Consider the following 15931-nt stretch of genomic DNA (forward strand, 5'->3'; position numbering starts at 1 on the left):
GTTGTTTAGACAACCTCGGAGTGGATATAAGAGCATTTAACTTCACAACTAAGTAGTAGCTAAATAAAAAAAAACAAAAAACTTCCAGAACTCCTGCTCACAACTCATGGTGGGAATTTGGAGATTTATGCTGGCCCATCAATACATTTTAAAATGTTATTTTTATTGGGAAAAGTGTTTACTGAGAATTTGAATTGCTGTATTTATTATTTTACTTTATTTTTTGAGACAGGGTCTCGATCTGTCACCCAGGCTGGAGTGCAATGGCACCATCTTGGCTCACTGCAACTTCTGCCTCCCAGGCTCAAGTTGCACCTCAAGTTGATTCTCCCACCTCAGCCTCCCAAGTAGCTGGGACTACAGGTGCACCACCACCATGCCGGGCTAATTTTTGTATTTTTTGTAGAGACGGGGTTTTAGCATGTTGCCCATGCTAGTCTTGAACTCCTCGGCTCAAGTGATCCTTCTGCCTTAGCCTCGAAAAGGGTTGGGACTACAGTCATGAGTCATCACGCCTGGCCAGATTTTTAATTGTTTTAATCAGATTTGTTCAAATAAATTATCCAGCATATGACAGAAATAGAATTCAATTAAAATGTTTCCCTTGGGGTGGCGGGGGGTGGGGGGGAGAAAAAAAAATGTTTCCCTTGAATTTGCACAGTTTGCACTCTTCTTATAGGATCTGCACTATTATTACAGTAGTTCTAACTTTTAGAAGGGAATTCTTACCACTTTACCTCCAATCTAGCCTCTGCTATACTATAAACATTTAAGACTGTTAATGTTCCTCTTGTACTATTTCAGGAACTTCTTACAAATTTTAGAATGTAAGTATTTTATTATTACCTTCAGTTCTAAATATATTATAATTCCCCATTATGTTTCTTTCTTTGGCTCAGGAATTGTCAAAAAATACATTTTATAAATAATTTTGAACACTTAATTTTTGGTTAGTTGATACACTGATAGTATTGAAAAGTGAAAACTATAAGTTGGCATTCAGTGAAAGTTTCACTGTTACTTGTGATCCCATCTGCATGGTTTCATACACTTCCCCCAATAAAGTGCTCATTGTTAATTTTTTGTGTATATTTCCAGATAATTTATATATAGAGAGAGAAATAGAAATATATACTTCCCCCTTTATATAAATGGTGCCATATGTTAAACAATATTCAGTACTTTGAATTATTTACTTCAATTTTGTATCTTGGAACTCTTTCCATGAGTTCATAAAGAGACTTGTGTTTATGTTTTCCAAATATTTGCATTTGAAAATTATCTTTTTGTTACTGATTTCTACTTTTATCTCATTAGGATCAGGAAATGTGGGCCACACTATAGTAATGTTTTGGTATTTTTTTATTCTTGCTTTCTGGCTTAGTATGTGCAAGGATGATAATTGCTAACATATCCTCACTGAACTCACTTGTTTAATTTGTGGATCTCGGAGGATGATTGTAGGTTATAAAATGTATCAGGTAAGCACTCCTATTATAGTTATTCTTCCAGATGTGGTATTTCTTTCTCTCCAACATTACATAATATAATCCAAAGAAATTTTGATGGCCCTAACATCTTGTGATCATCATAGTAGTCTAAATATAGGCTGGGAAATCCATCACTTTGGGAGGCTGAAGTGGGGAGATCACTGAGCAGGAGTTCGAGATCAGCTTGAGCACAGGAGTTTGAGACTAGAAGGGCCAACATAGGAATACCTCGTCTCTACAAAAAATAAAAATTAGCCAGGCATGGCAGCCTGTGCCTGTGGTCCCAGCTACTTTGGCAGCTGAGGTGAGAGGAACACCTGAGCCTAGATGGTCCATGCGGCAGTGAGCCATGATGGCACCACTGCACTCCAGCCTGGGTGACAGAATGATACCTTGTCTCTAAAAAATAAATCAGCAAAATAAATAATAGGTATAGTATGCTGTTTGCACCTATTCAGCTAGAAGTATCAAGTACTTAAATGCTTTTAAGAGACTTTCACTTCTGAACATGGAAGTATAACAAGGAAGTATAAAAGTATAACATTTACCCTCCTATCTTCAACAACTAAAAACACAGACAAAAGACAAGAAACAATGGTTTTTCTAAAATGGACAACAGGCCATGAAAAGTATTGGTCCCTTTGAGTGAAAAAATGTGAGAGACCCCATCTCTACTAAAAATATAAAAATTAGGAGGACCGATCCAAGACGGCCGATCACTAACAGCTCTGGATTGTAGCTCCCAGTGAAAGCTCAGAGAAGGAGACAACGCCACACTTTTAGACGAATTTTCATCACTCACGGATCAGCTGATTCCCAGTGGAGGAGCCCCACGGGTCGCCAGCGCGACTCTTGTGGCCGCCGCAGCGGTTTTGCCGGCGTCTCGGCACAGCAGCTCTTCATGCAGAGCCAACGGGACTGCTTCCCCTACTGACTGGAGTTTGGAGCTCCAGGAAGTCAGAGCCACTTGTTGCGGACTCAAGAGGGAAGCCAGACCAGAGATTCCCGGGCAGAAGAGCACCATCAGTCTTATCGCTGCTATTTAGGCTGCCACAGTGGGTTGCTCAGATCCCAGCACTGGGAATCAATAAATCAGACGTCGACTCAGAATCCTAATTAGAAAGGCGGTTCATCTACAATGAAGGGAAAAAAACAGCCTAAGAAGGCCGAGTATACTCAAAATCAGAACCCATCAGCAACGGAACAAGCCCTGATGGAAAAGGACTCATCAGTAAAGGAACAAGCCCTGACGGAAAAGGACTGTGTTCCATTATCTGAAGTTGGCTTTAAAAGGTGGATGATAAGAAACTTCTGGGAGTTAAAGGAACTTGTTCTAACCCAATGTAAAGAAACTAAGAACTTTGAAAAAAGGTTCGATGAAATGATGAAAAGAATAGACAATATAGAGAGGAATACAAATGAACTTATGGAGTTGAAAAATACAACACGAGAACTTAGTGAAATATGTACAAGCTTAAATAGGCCAATGGATCAAGCAGAAGAAAGGATATCAGAGGTCGAAGACCAACTTAATGAAATAAAATGACAAGACAAGAATAGAGAAAAAAGGATAAAAAGGAATGAGCAAAGTCTCCAAGAAATATGGGACTATGTGAAAAGACCTAAAATACGTTTGATCGGTGTACCTGAATGTGATGGAGAGAATAAATTCAAGTTGGAAAATACTTTTCAGGACATTATCCAGGAAAATTTTCCCAACTTAGCAAAGCAGGACACTATTCAACCCCAGGCAATACAGAGAACATCACAAAGATATTCCTCAAGAAGACCAACCCCAAGGCACATAATCGTTAGATTCACCAGGATCGAAACGAAGGAGAAAATATTAGGGCAGCCAGAGGGAAAGATCAGGTTACCCATAAAGGGAAGCCTATCAGGCTTACAGCAGATCTCTCAGCGGAAACCCTACAAGCTAGAATAAAGTGGGGGCCAATATTCAATATACTTAAAGAACAGAATTTCAGCCCAGAATTTCATATCCTGCCAATTTAAGCTTTACAATAGAAGGAAAAATAAAATCTTTTAGGAACAAGCAAGTACTTAGAGATTTTACTACTACCAGGCCTGCTTTACAAGAACTTCTAAAAGAAGTATTATACATAGAAAGGAACAACCAGTATGAGCCTTTCTAAAAATAAACCAAAAAGTAAAGAGCATTAACATAAAGAAGAATTTACATCAACGAAAGGATAAAATAGCCAGTTAATATTAAATGGCAGTAACCCTAAATTTAAATCAACTAAATCCCCCAATCAAAAGATACAGACAAAATCTAACGGTATATCTAAAGATATACAAAGACTCAAAATAAAGGGTTGGAAAAAAACTTACCAACCAAATAGAAAGCAAAAATAAATAAATAAAAAGCAGGAGTTGCAATTCTCATAATTAATAAAATAGATTTCAAAGGTACAAGGATACAAGGGTAAAAGGATTAATGTAATAATAAGAGATTTTAACACCCAGATACATAAGACCCATAATGAGATTTAGATTTAATGAGACAGAAAATTGATAATGATATCCAGGACTTGAACTCAGAACCAGAACAAATAAACTCAATAGAGCTCTCCATTTTAAACACACAAAATATACATTATCCACTTTAAACACACCAAATATTGATCGGCCATTATTGATACCCATTTTAGGATTGAAGTAATATTTCTTTTTCCCTCTTTTTCTCTTTTTCCCTCTTTTTTTCCTCTTTTTCCCTCTTTTTCTTTCTCTTTCTCCCTTAAAAAAAAAAAAATATATATATATAAAAATTAGCTGGGCATGGTGGCAGGTACTTGTAATTCCAGCTACTTGAGAGGCTGTGGCAGAGAACTGCTTGAACCTGGGAGGCGGAGGTTTTCCAGCCTGGATGACAGAGCGAGACTCAATCTCAAAAAAAGAAAAGAGATACCTCACATCATTACCGTAATTTTTGTTTTGGCATACTAAACAATGATATTTGGCAGTCTGGTAGACACTGAGGATAATAGAACTGTATGTGATAATTTATTGATGTTGAGGATAGACTGATGACATGTTCTCATCCTTTAGGTGCTTAAAGTCTGGTGAGAGAGGGAGGAATTGTAATGGTGTACGATATGAATGTGATACACAATGAGTTATATAAGCAACCATTAATTACAGGGAGAAGTATGAGAAAAAAAGAGGGCATTAGGGAAAACTACAGTTAAAAAAGAAAAGAAAAAAAAAAAAGAAAGAAAAAATGTGAAAAATGGCTCACCTAGCGTCCTAGCCAGAGGTGTTTTCTAGAACTCTGCACAATGAGGAGGAGCCTACATGGAGTTCACAGTCTCCTTGAGTTGAGAAGTTAGGGCTGAGAATTTGAAGAGGTGCAGGCATCTAGAATTCACAGGACAAACTGTTGAAGAGAAGAGAGCTGCAGAGGACCTACAAAAGGTTTCCTTTTAGTCTTCAGTAGAGTAATGATTAGCACATGGGTGTGAAAAAACTGACAGGGACCAGAGAAAGAACCACTGGACAGAATGGAGCAGAATAATTATCAGAAATTACACAAGGTTGAGAATAGTCCATATTCTTAATAATCAAAGTGGAGTAACTTTACAATACACAAGGCTGGGGTGGAGTACTAAGGACTGTCTCAGTAGTGAAGTCAATTTGGCTGCTCTAATTTCACTTAAAAAAACTAAAAACTGGTTGGGCATGGTGGGTCACCCCTGTAAACCCAGCACTTTGGGAGGCCGAGATTGGAGGATTATTTGAGTTTAGGCGTTCGAGACCAGCCTTGGCAATATAGCGAGACCTCATTTCATTAAAGCAAAAACAAAAACTCAAAACCCCGAAAAGCGATTATTGAAATGACCAACATGTTTACAGATAATGGCTTCCCAGAATGAATACAACAATACTTTAAAACCACAAAAAAACTCAGCACCCATGAATATAAAATTCAGTTTGTCATCTAATAAAAAAATGAAGCTATGCAAATAAGCAGAAAAATATAGCTCATAAGGAGGAGAAAAATAAGTCCATAAAAATTTTCTAAATAGGCCTGGAATGGTGGCTAATGCCTGTAACCCCAGCACTTCAGAAGGCTGAGGCAGGCAGATCATTTGAGGCCAAAAGTTCGAGACTCGCCTGGCCAACATGACAAAACCTGTCTCTACTAAAAATACAAAAAGTTAGCCAGGCATGGTGGCAGGCACCTGTAGTCCCAGCTACTCGGGAGGCTGAGACAGGAGAATCTCTTGAATCTGAGAGATGGAGGCTGCAATGAGCTGAGATTACACCACTGCACTTCAGCCTGGGCATCAGAGCAAGACTCTGTCTCAAAAATAAAAAAATCTAAATTGATGGAAATTATAAATCCATGGATCTAAGAAGGTCAATGAACCCCAAGCCCAAGTAACAGCAATAAAAGCAGTATGCCATATTCAAATTTCTTAGGACTACTCATAAGAAGAAACATTTTAAATTTTACATCAGCCAAAAGAAAAAAGACAACTTATGTAAAGAATATTAAAACAGCAAAAGATTTTTGCAGCAAGTAATGTGAGCCTAGAAGAGAGTGAAGCAATATACTTCAAGTACTAAAAGACAATTGCCAACCTAGATTTCTATACCCAGAGAAAAATTTTCAAAAACAAAGGACACAAAAGCATACAAAAGCTGGAAGAATTTAACCAGCACACTTGAACCGTAACAGTGTTAAAAGAGGGTGGGCAGCGGGCAGCGGGCAGCGCAGAGTGCGAGTTCTTTTGTTCGGATGACCAAGGCCTCCTTCTGTTGTTGTCATATCCTTCTATGAGGACCTGCAGTAGGCCGCTTCAGTGAGGGGTTCCCCTGCGCCAACCAGCTTGCTGCTTTCCTGGGCACCATGTCCCCCGCCAGCCCAACCCGACATGCCAGTAGCATGGCACCAATTCCTCTTGGACTCCTGGGTGCTGCTCTGAGCAGCAGCACCCTTTGCACCAGAAAGCTGGCAGCCACTATAGGGAACAAAACAAAACAAGAAGAAAGTGGAAGAAGAGGAATATGTGGTGGAAAAAATTCTTGGCCGTGGAGTGGTAAAGGGCAGAGTGGAGCACTTCCTAAAGGAGGAGGGGTTCTCAGATGAGGACCGCACATGGGAACCAGAAGAGAACCTGGATTTCCCCGACCTCTTCGCTGAGTTTCCGCAGTCACAGAAAACAACACACTATACAGAAAAATCCGAGGAAGACACGCATAAAGCTGATGATTCTGAAAATAAGGGAGAGAGCAAAGCAAAGAAGAAGCAAGAAGAGTCAGAAAAGCCACGAGGCTTTGCCTGGGGTTTGGAGCCAGAGCAGATTATTGGAGCTACAGACTCCAGCGGAGAGCTCATGTTCCCAGTGAAACAAACAACTCTGATAGGGCTGACCTGCTCCCTGCCAAGGAAGCCAACGTCAAGTGCCCACAGGTTGTCATATCCTTCTATGAGGAAAGGCATCCCTACCCCAAGGAGGATGACAAAAAAGATGACAAGAATATTGACCCTCCTGAGTACCAGCCCCATCACATCTGACTGTGGGTCTCAAGTGGAAAGGGAAGGAGTTCTATTTATCTTGATACCATAGACGTGGCTGGAGACGATGTCCTTTAAAGAGCCAGTATCGTTTCTGTGCCCTGCAGCGGCCCAAGTGCTTGAAAGCCACTCCAAGCTGTATAGTTTGCACACCCATCCCAGTGGGGAGGAAGAGGCATAAGTGTTTCAAGGAAATCTTTTCTGCATTTTGCTGAGAAAAGCAAAGGGCCTTCTGTGAAGGACAAAACTTGCAGAATTGGGTATGTGGAGAGAAAACAAAAACAAAAAACACTGTAGTTCTTCAAAGAGCGTCTCCCTGACCCAAAGCCTCCTTCCCAATAGTGTTAACTGCATTTTTACAGCATAGCATGTGTGTAGTTTTTGGCTATTACTGGTGTATTATTTGGGGGAGGGAGGGATGGGGGGAGGAGGAAGGGAGATGAGCAGCATCATTTTGATGAAAATTTGGGGTCTGATAGGGGAAATGGTGAAGCAATGGAAAGAACAGACAACTAATGATTTGCTTCTATGTCAAGAATGTTTTTACCTTTGAAGGAAATGTCACTGGCATCATAAATAAGGACTGTGAGAGGCTGTTTAAAAGCGTGAATGTCTGAAACCTGTAAGCCCAGGTGTTCCCTGCCTAAACCTAATGCTGTTCCCCACAAAGGATAAGTCAGTTGCTAAGTTACCAAAGTTGCCATTTTTTGAGATGGAAATTGATGGAAGAGGGAAGGTCTTTTATTGAAGAGTATACAGTATAAGCAGATCATTCTATCTCAGAGGTGCTAATTCCTGAAATTAGACAGAAGACCTTTTTCTTTCCAATAATGGAGTTATAAATATCAGCTTGTTCAAGCCACTGGCTGAGGTGTCGGGGAAGGGGAAGACGGCAGTAGAGGAGATAGGACAGTAGGGAAAGACAAGGACCCGTATTCTTAGTAGGGATATTCTTGGAGCTGGTCTCTTTTTTTGAGCTTTGAACTCTGAAACTGTTGGTGGCAGGGTTTAGTCACTGACTAAATGACAAGCACAAGTTTCATTGAATTGATTTGAGCTTTAAGTGATTTCAAAAGTCTTGGTCCCAGGAAAAGACTGAACTTTCATACCAGGCAGTGGTTCACTTTAAAATACAAATAAACGAACAAAACCATTTTTTAAGAAATCCTAAGAAGTAACTGATACCCAAAATGCTCTGTCCTGAGTCACAAGATCCATCAGTTCTTGATATTGTCCAGACTTGCATCTAGAGCTACATTGTAAAATCTTTTTAGGCATGTATTAGAGTTCTGTGAAAACTTTATTTAAATGTAAACGTAACACCACACTGTCAGTTTTTGTCTTAACAAAACTACAGATTTTATTAAAAGAAAAAAAGAGAGTGTGGGCCCAGGTACAGTGGCTCAAACTTGTAATCCCAGCACTTTGGGAGGCTGAGGCGGGTGGATCACGAGGTCAAGAGATTGAGACCATCCTCGCCAACATGGTGAAACCCTGTCTCTACTAAAAAAACACAAAAATTAGCTGGGTGTGGTGGTATGTGCCTGTAGTCACAGCTACTCGGGAGGCTGAGACAGGAGAATTGCCTGAACCCACTTGGCGGAGGTTGCAGTGAGCCAAGATCGTGCCACTGTACTCCAGCCTGGTGCCTGGCAACAGAGCAAGACTCTGTCTCCAGAAAAAAAAAGAGAATGTGAAAGAGGCTGGGCATGGTGGCTCACACCTATAATCTCAGTGCTTTGGGAGGCTGAGGTAGGTGGATCGCTTGGGGCCAGGAATTCAAAACCAGCCTGGGCAACATGGTGAAATCTCATCTCTACATAAAATACAAAAATTATCCAGGCAAGGCATGGTGGTGCACATGCGTAGTCTCAGCTACTTGGGGGCTGAGGTAGGAGGATAATCTGAGCCCAGGAAGTCAAGTTTGAAGTGAGCTATGATCACACCACTGCACTGCAGCCTGGGTGACAGAGTGAGACCATGTCTCAAAAAAAAAAAAGAATTTGAATAAAGCCACCAAGTAGAAGGAATATATTATGAGATAAAAATCTGAATATAAAGAGCACCCTGAAACATAAAGAGCACCAGAGATGGTAAATATGTGGGTGAGGCAGGGCGGGGTGGCTCATGCCTATAATCCCAGCACTTTGGGAGGCTGAGAAAGGTGGATCATGAGGTCAAGAGATCGAGACCATCCTGGTCAACAAGGTGAAACCTCGTCTCTACTAAAAATACAAAAATTAGCTGGGCATGGTGGCGCACGCCTGTAATCCCGGCTACTCAGGAGGCTGAGGCAGAAGAAATGCCTGAACCCAGGAGACGGAGGTTGCGGTGAGCTGAGATCAGGCCATTGCACTCCAGCCTGGGTAACAAGAGCAAAAACTCCATCTCAAAAAAAAAAAAAAAAAAAATATATATATATATATGTGTGCGTGAATATAAAAGAACTTTAAAAATTATTTTTACAATTTTTAAAAAAGGTAACTGAGCCATAAAATAAAAATAACAAAATGAAATGTGGAGCTTATGACATGTATAGACATTACATGACAGCAATAGGACAAAAGCCAAGGAAGGACAAATAGACGGTGCCACGTGTTCTTATACGATTTGTGAAATATAATTTTACTTCAAAGTAGAAGTGATAAATAGAAGGTGTATACTAAAGACCATAAAGCAGTGACTAAAGACAAAATAAACCTCCCCAAAAAGAGAAAACTCAAAGTAGTATAGCTTATAAGACAATAAAAAGATAAAATGGAAGCATAAAAAATAATCCAAAAGGAGGCAAAAAAAAAAAAAAAGAGAGATACAGAGAGAGAGAGAACAAGAATAGATAGAACAAATGGAGAGAGAATAGAGTGAGTAGTTTTATATTCTACAATGTTAATAAACACTTTCAGATTAAATCTTCTAAAGAAAATAAATAAGTCAGTTGGGCATGGTGGCTCATGCCTGTAAATAGCACTTGGGGAGGCCAAGGCAGGTGGATCACCTGAGGTCAAGAGTTTGAGACCAGCCTGACCAACATGGAGAAACCCTGTCTCTACTAAAAATACAAAATTAGCCAGGTGTGGTTGTGCATGCCTGTAATCTCAGCTACTTGGGAGGCTGAGGCAGGAGAATCACTTGAACCTGACAGGCAGAGGTTGTGGTGAGCCAAGACTGCGCCATTGCACTCCAGCCTGGACAACAAGAGCAAAACTCCATCTCAAAAAAATAAAATAAAAAATAAATAAGTAAGTCAAATTAAATCCTCTAAACCTGATTAAAAAGCAGAGATTATCAAATTGGATAAAAAAGGAAAATCTAATTACATACTACCTATAAGAAACTCCCGTTATTTATTCATTTATTTTACCAGCATCAACAGGGAAGAAGAAAATTCATTTTAAAATAAAGACACAATCAATGTTATATGTGAAAACTTGAAAAAAAATTAATAAAATAAAGGCACAAATGAAATAAAAGTAAATGAATTTAAAATAATACAACATACTAACAAGAAAGAAATGAAAGCTGGAGATCTTTCCAACCTTCAGAATGGTAGAATAAGGACTTCCAAAAATTTTCTACTCTATAAAAGCAATAAGAACTCCAAAACCTGTTAAAATTAGAATTTTTAGACTCTAGAAATTAAACATAAGCTTACAGCAATGTGAACAGTGTTTAGTCAAGAAAAATGGCTGAATCTTGGTAAGAACAAAGAGATTTGGGTTTTTAAGTTTTCCTAATTCTAACCCCTCTTCAAAGTCGCATTAAAAACCAATGGCCATGCTGTCACAAAAGCTATGAAAAGCAGCAGACTGGCATCTATTGGAGGGGGAAGAATGGATTTGGAGCTTCAGAAAAGCCTCAGTCTCAGAGGACTGTCAATATTTGACTTGTCTGGCAGCTCAATGAACAGTTCCATTCTTAGAACTAGTCTCTTGGTCTGAATCAGAACTCACTCTTTGTGAATAGTCCTATCCATGTGACATTTGTGGAAGACAATCATTGGCAGTGGTTTAATGTCAAAGCTGCTAGAGGTGTTGGTAACAGAGATAACAAGAAGCTTATGGAAAACTGAAAGGAAAAAACTGAAGAATAAGACATCCATTGTGAGATTTGGAAAACTCTGATGTAGTCCTAGGAATCTATAAGGCCGTGAACATGATGTGTGCATGCCCAGAAAAGACCTGAGAAGGCCTCAATATCTTATCTCTGGCTGACCCCAAGGCTTTTCCTAAGCAATAAATGAAGGCTAAAGAGAGACGTAAACTGCCTGAGAGAGAATTGAAACTATACCACAATACATAGTGAATCAACAAAATTTGGAAGACTTATTCATTCAAGATGGTTGAGAAAATCTCTGTTCAATCATTAACTGGCCATTAAACTAACTGAACAGAGATTTTACATTACAAAGAATATAGGCTCTACAGAATTAGTCCAGGAAAGTCACTAAACAAAACAATAGCAACAACTAGCCACAATATCAAACCCTGTTCCAGGGATCTATTACACAACATGTTGACTGTGGTTAATAACCAGACACTGTTTGCTTAAAAATTGCTGAAAATGTATTTTAAGTGTTCATACCACACAAAAAAAATCAATATGTGAGGTAATTCATACATGAATGAGCTCAACTTAGCCATTCCATAGTGTATACATATTTCAAAACGTTTTATACACAATAAATATATCATTTTTGCCAATTTTTAAAAAAGTAATTAATTATAAAAGAAACAAATAGAAGTTCTGAAGTTGAAAAATGAAATAACTGAAATGAAACATCACTAGATAGACTTAACAGCTGATTTCAGCAGGCATATGAAAGAGTCCAAAACCTTCCCAGGCACAGTGGCACACACCTCTAGTCTCCACTGCTTGGCAGGCTTCAGCAGGAGCATCACTTGAGCCAAGGAGTTTCAGTCCAGCCTGGACCACGTAGCAAGACTCTATTGCTCTAAAACAAACAAAAATGAGCCAAATGAAGAATCTGAGAACTTGAGGACAGAGTAATTAAGGAGATTACTGATTCTGAGGAACTGAAGGAAAACAACAAGAGCCTCAGAGACGTATGGAAAACCATAAAGTGTGTCAACATACACATAATGGAAGTCTCAGAAGGAAAAGACAGAAAAAATGGTCAGAAAGAATATTCAAAAAATAATGGCCAAACACCTTTCAAATATGAAAGAAATGAAACAACAACAAACAAAAGTCAGCACATCCAAGAAAATAAACTCCCAGTAGGATAAACTCAAAGGGATCCATACCTTGACATGTCATATAAAAACTGTTAAAAAAGACTGAGCATGTTGTCTCACACCTATAATCTTAGCACGTTGGGAGACCAAGGCAAAAGGAACACTAGAGGCCAGTAGTTTGAGATCAGCCTGGTCAGCATAGCAAGACCCCCAACTCTACAAAAAAAAAAAAAGTTAGCTGAGTATGATGGCATGTGCCAGTAGTCCTGGCTACTTGGGAGGCTTAGGCATGAGGATCAATTCTAGGCTACAGTGAGCAGTGATAGTGCCACTGCACTCCAGCCTGAGCAACAAACAAACAAATCAAAATTATCAAAAGACAAAAAGAGTCTTGAAAGCAGCAAGAAAAAAGCAACTCATTACATACAAGTCTTCTTAAGTAAAATTAACAGCTGATTTCTCATCAGAAACCCTGGAAGCCAAGGCCAGTCATGGTGGCTCATGCCTGTAATTTCAGCACTTTCAGAGGCCAATGCAGGTGGATCACCTGAGGTCAGGAGTTTGAGACCAGCCTGACCAACACGGAGAAACTCCATCTCTACTAAAAATACAAAATTAGCTGGGCATGATGGTGCATGCCTGCAATCCCAGCTACTTGCGAGGCTGAGGCAGGAGAATCACTTGAGCCTGGGAAGCAGAGGTTGTAGTGAGCCAAGATTGCACCATTGCACTCCAGCCTGGGCAACAAGAGCAAAACTCCGTCTCAAAAAAAAAAAAAAAAAAAAAGGAAACCCTGAAAGCCAGAAAGTCCAAGAATTCTATATTCAGCAAAACTATTCTGCAAAAATAAAGGAGAAATTAAGACATTTTCAATTAAACAAAAACTGAGAGATTTCATCACCAAATACCTGCCCTACAAGAAATACTAAAGTTACCTTCAGGCAAAATGGCAGACATAGATTTTTACCTCATCAATAATTACACTGAATGTAAACTGACTAAATACTCCAATGAAGGCCAGGTGCAGTGGCTCGTACCTGTAATCCCAGCACTTTGGGAGGCTGAGGCAGGTGGATCATTTGAGGTCGGAGTTTTGAAACCAGCCTGGCCAACATAGTGAAACCCTGTCTCTACTAAAAATACAAAATTAGCCAGGTGCGGTGGTGCATGCCTGCAATCCCAGCTACTTGGGAGGCTGAGGCAGGAGAATCACTTGAACTTTCAAGGCTGAGGTTGCAGTGAGCCGAGATGGAGCCATTGTACTCCAGCCTGGGCAAAAAGAGTGAAACTCTGTTTCAAAAAAAAATTCAATGAAAAGGAAGATATTGGTGGAAGGAGAAAAAAATATGTGATCCAACTATATGTGGTCTACAAAAGACATACTTCAGTTATCCTTCTCTTTTTTTTTTGAGGTGGAGTTTTGCAGTTGTTTCCCAGGCTGAAGTGCACGCCCAACTAGTTATCCTTTTTCGTTGTTATTTCTTTTACAAGAGACATACTTTAGATTCAAAAACACACAGAATTTAAAGATAAAATGAGGGAAAGAGATAGTCCATGCAATAGTATCTAAAAGATAGCTGGAGTGGCTATGCTAATATCAGACAAAATAGATTTCAAAACAAAAAATTGCTACTGGAGACAAAGCAGGACATTTTATAGTGGTAAGAATCAATTAGGCCAGGCTCGGTGGCAGACGCTCCACTATTTCTGTTAATATTTAACATCAGGCTGGGCGTGGTGGCTCACACCTGTAATTCCAGCACTTTGGGAGGCCAAGGTGGGTGGACCACCTGAGGTTGGGTATTCCAGAACAGCCTGACCAACATGGAGAAAACCTGTCTCCACTAAAAATACAAAATCAGCCAGGCGTGGTGGCGCATGCCTGTAATCCTAGCTACTCGGGAGGCTGAAGCAGGAGAATTGCTTGAACCCAGGAGGTGGAGCTTGTAGTGAGCCAAGATAGCATCATTGCACTCCAGCCTGGGCAACAAGAGTAAAACTCTATCTAAAAAAAAAAAAAGGAGTCAATTAATCAGAAATACCTAAAAATTGCGAACATATATACACCTAATAATTGAGCCTCGAAATACATAAAGCCAAAATTGACATAATTGAATCAAAATATAGACAATTCAACAATAACAATTGGAGACTTCAATACCCCATTTTTAATAATAGAACAACAAAACAGAAGATCAATAAGAAAATAGAAAAACAGGACTATAAACCAAGTAGACTCAACAGACATCTCTGGAACACTTCACTGAACAAAAGCAGCATACATGTTGTGTCAAGAGCACATGAGACACACCTCAGGACGGAATATGTATTAGGCCTAAAACCAGCCTCTATAAGTTTAAAGGAATTAAAATTATGCAAAACCTATTCTCCAACCACAGTGGAATGAATTAGAATAACAGAAGAAAATGTGGCACACTCATAAATATGTGGAAATTAAACAACGCACTGCTAAATAACTGAAGGATAAAGAACAAGACAAGAATGTCTGCTCCACTATTTCTGTTAATATTTAACATCAGGCTGGGCGTGGTGGCTCACACCTGTAATTCCAGCACTTTGGGAGGCCAAGGCATGTGGATCACCTGAGGTTGGGAGTTCAAGACTGGCTAACATGGTAAAACCCCTTTCTCTACCAAATATACAAAAAATTATCTGGGCATGGTGGCAGGTGCCTGTAATCCCAGCTAGTCGGGTGGCTGAGGAAGGAGAATTGCTTGAATCTGGGAGGCAAAGGTTGCAGTGAGCCAAGATCGCACCATTGTACTTCAGCCTGGGCAAAAGAGTGAAACTCTATCTCAAAAAATAAAATAAAATAAATAAAAATAGGCCGGGCATGATGGCTCACACCTATAATCCCAGCACTTTGGGAGGCCAAGGCGGGTGGATCACAAGGTCAAGAGATCGAGACCATCCTGGTCAACAAGGTGAAACCCCATCTCTAATAAAAATACAAAAATTAGCTGGGCATGGTGGTGCGCACCTGTAGTCCCAGCTACTTGGGAGGCTGAGACAGGAGAAATGCTTGAACCCAGAAGGCAGAGGTTGCAGTGAGCTGAGATTGTGCCATTGCACTCCAGTCTGGGTGACAACAGCGAAACTCTATCTCAAAAATAAATAAAATAAAAATAAAAAAATTAGCTGGGCATGATGGTGTACACCTGTAATTCCAGCTACTCGAGAGGCTGAGGCAGGACAATTGCTTGAATCCAGGAGGCAGAGGTTGCAGTGAGCCAAGATTGCTCCAGTACACTCTTAGCCTGGGCAACAGAGTGAGACTCCATCTCAAAAACAAAAAACATCATATTCTGAGACCCAGCTAAGGCAAATAGGCAAGAAAGGAAACAAACATATCCATATTGAAAAGTAAAAACTGTTTTTATTCAGAGATGATAAGATCTTTGTATATACAAAATGCTAAGAATACCACCCCCACCCCGAACGATCCAAGATGGCCGATCGCTAACATCTTGGGATTGCAGCTCTCAGTGAAAGCGCAGAGAACTAGAGGACGCCACACTTTCAGACAAATTCTGGTCGCTTATGGAGCAGAAGATCCCCAGTGGAGGAGCCACACGGGTCGCCAGCACGAATCTTGTGGCCAGCACAGCGGTTGCGCCGGCACCTCAGTGCGGCAGCTCTCAGAGCAGAGTAAACAGGGCTGGCTCCCCTTCTGACTGAGGTTT

At 40.1% G+C, this 15931-nt stretch overlaps 1 pseudogene; it reads left to right on the plus strand.

Annotated features, from left to right (window-relative positions):
- Positions 1–1454: 1454 nt before the first annotated feature.
- Positions 1455–7032, plus strand: LOC100406184 (chromobox protein homolog 1 pseudogene; annotated as a pseudogene).
- Positions 7033–15931: the final 8899 nt, after the last annotated feature.

This window comes from Callithrix jacchus, chromosome 19, assembly GCF_049354715.1.
Source record: "Callithrix jacchus isolate 240 chromosome 19, calJac240_pri, whole genome shotgun sequence".
Taxonomy (NCBI): domain Eukaryota; kingdom Metazoa; phylum Chordata; class Mammalia; order Primates; family Cebidae; genus Callithrix; species Callithrix jacchus.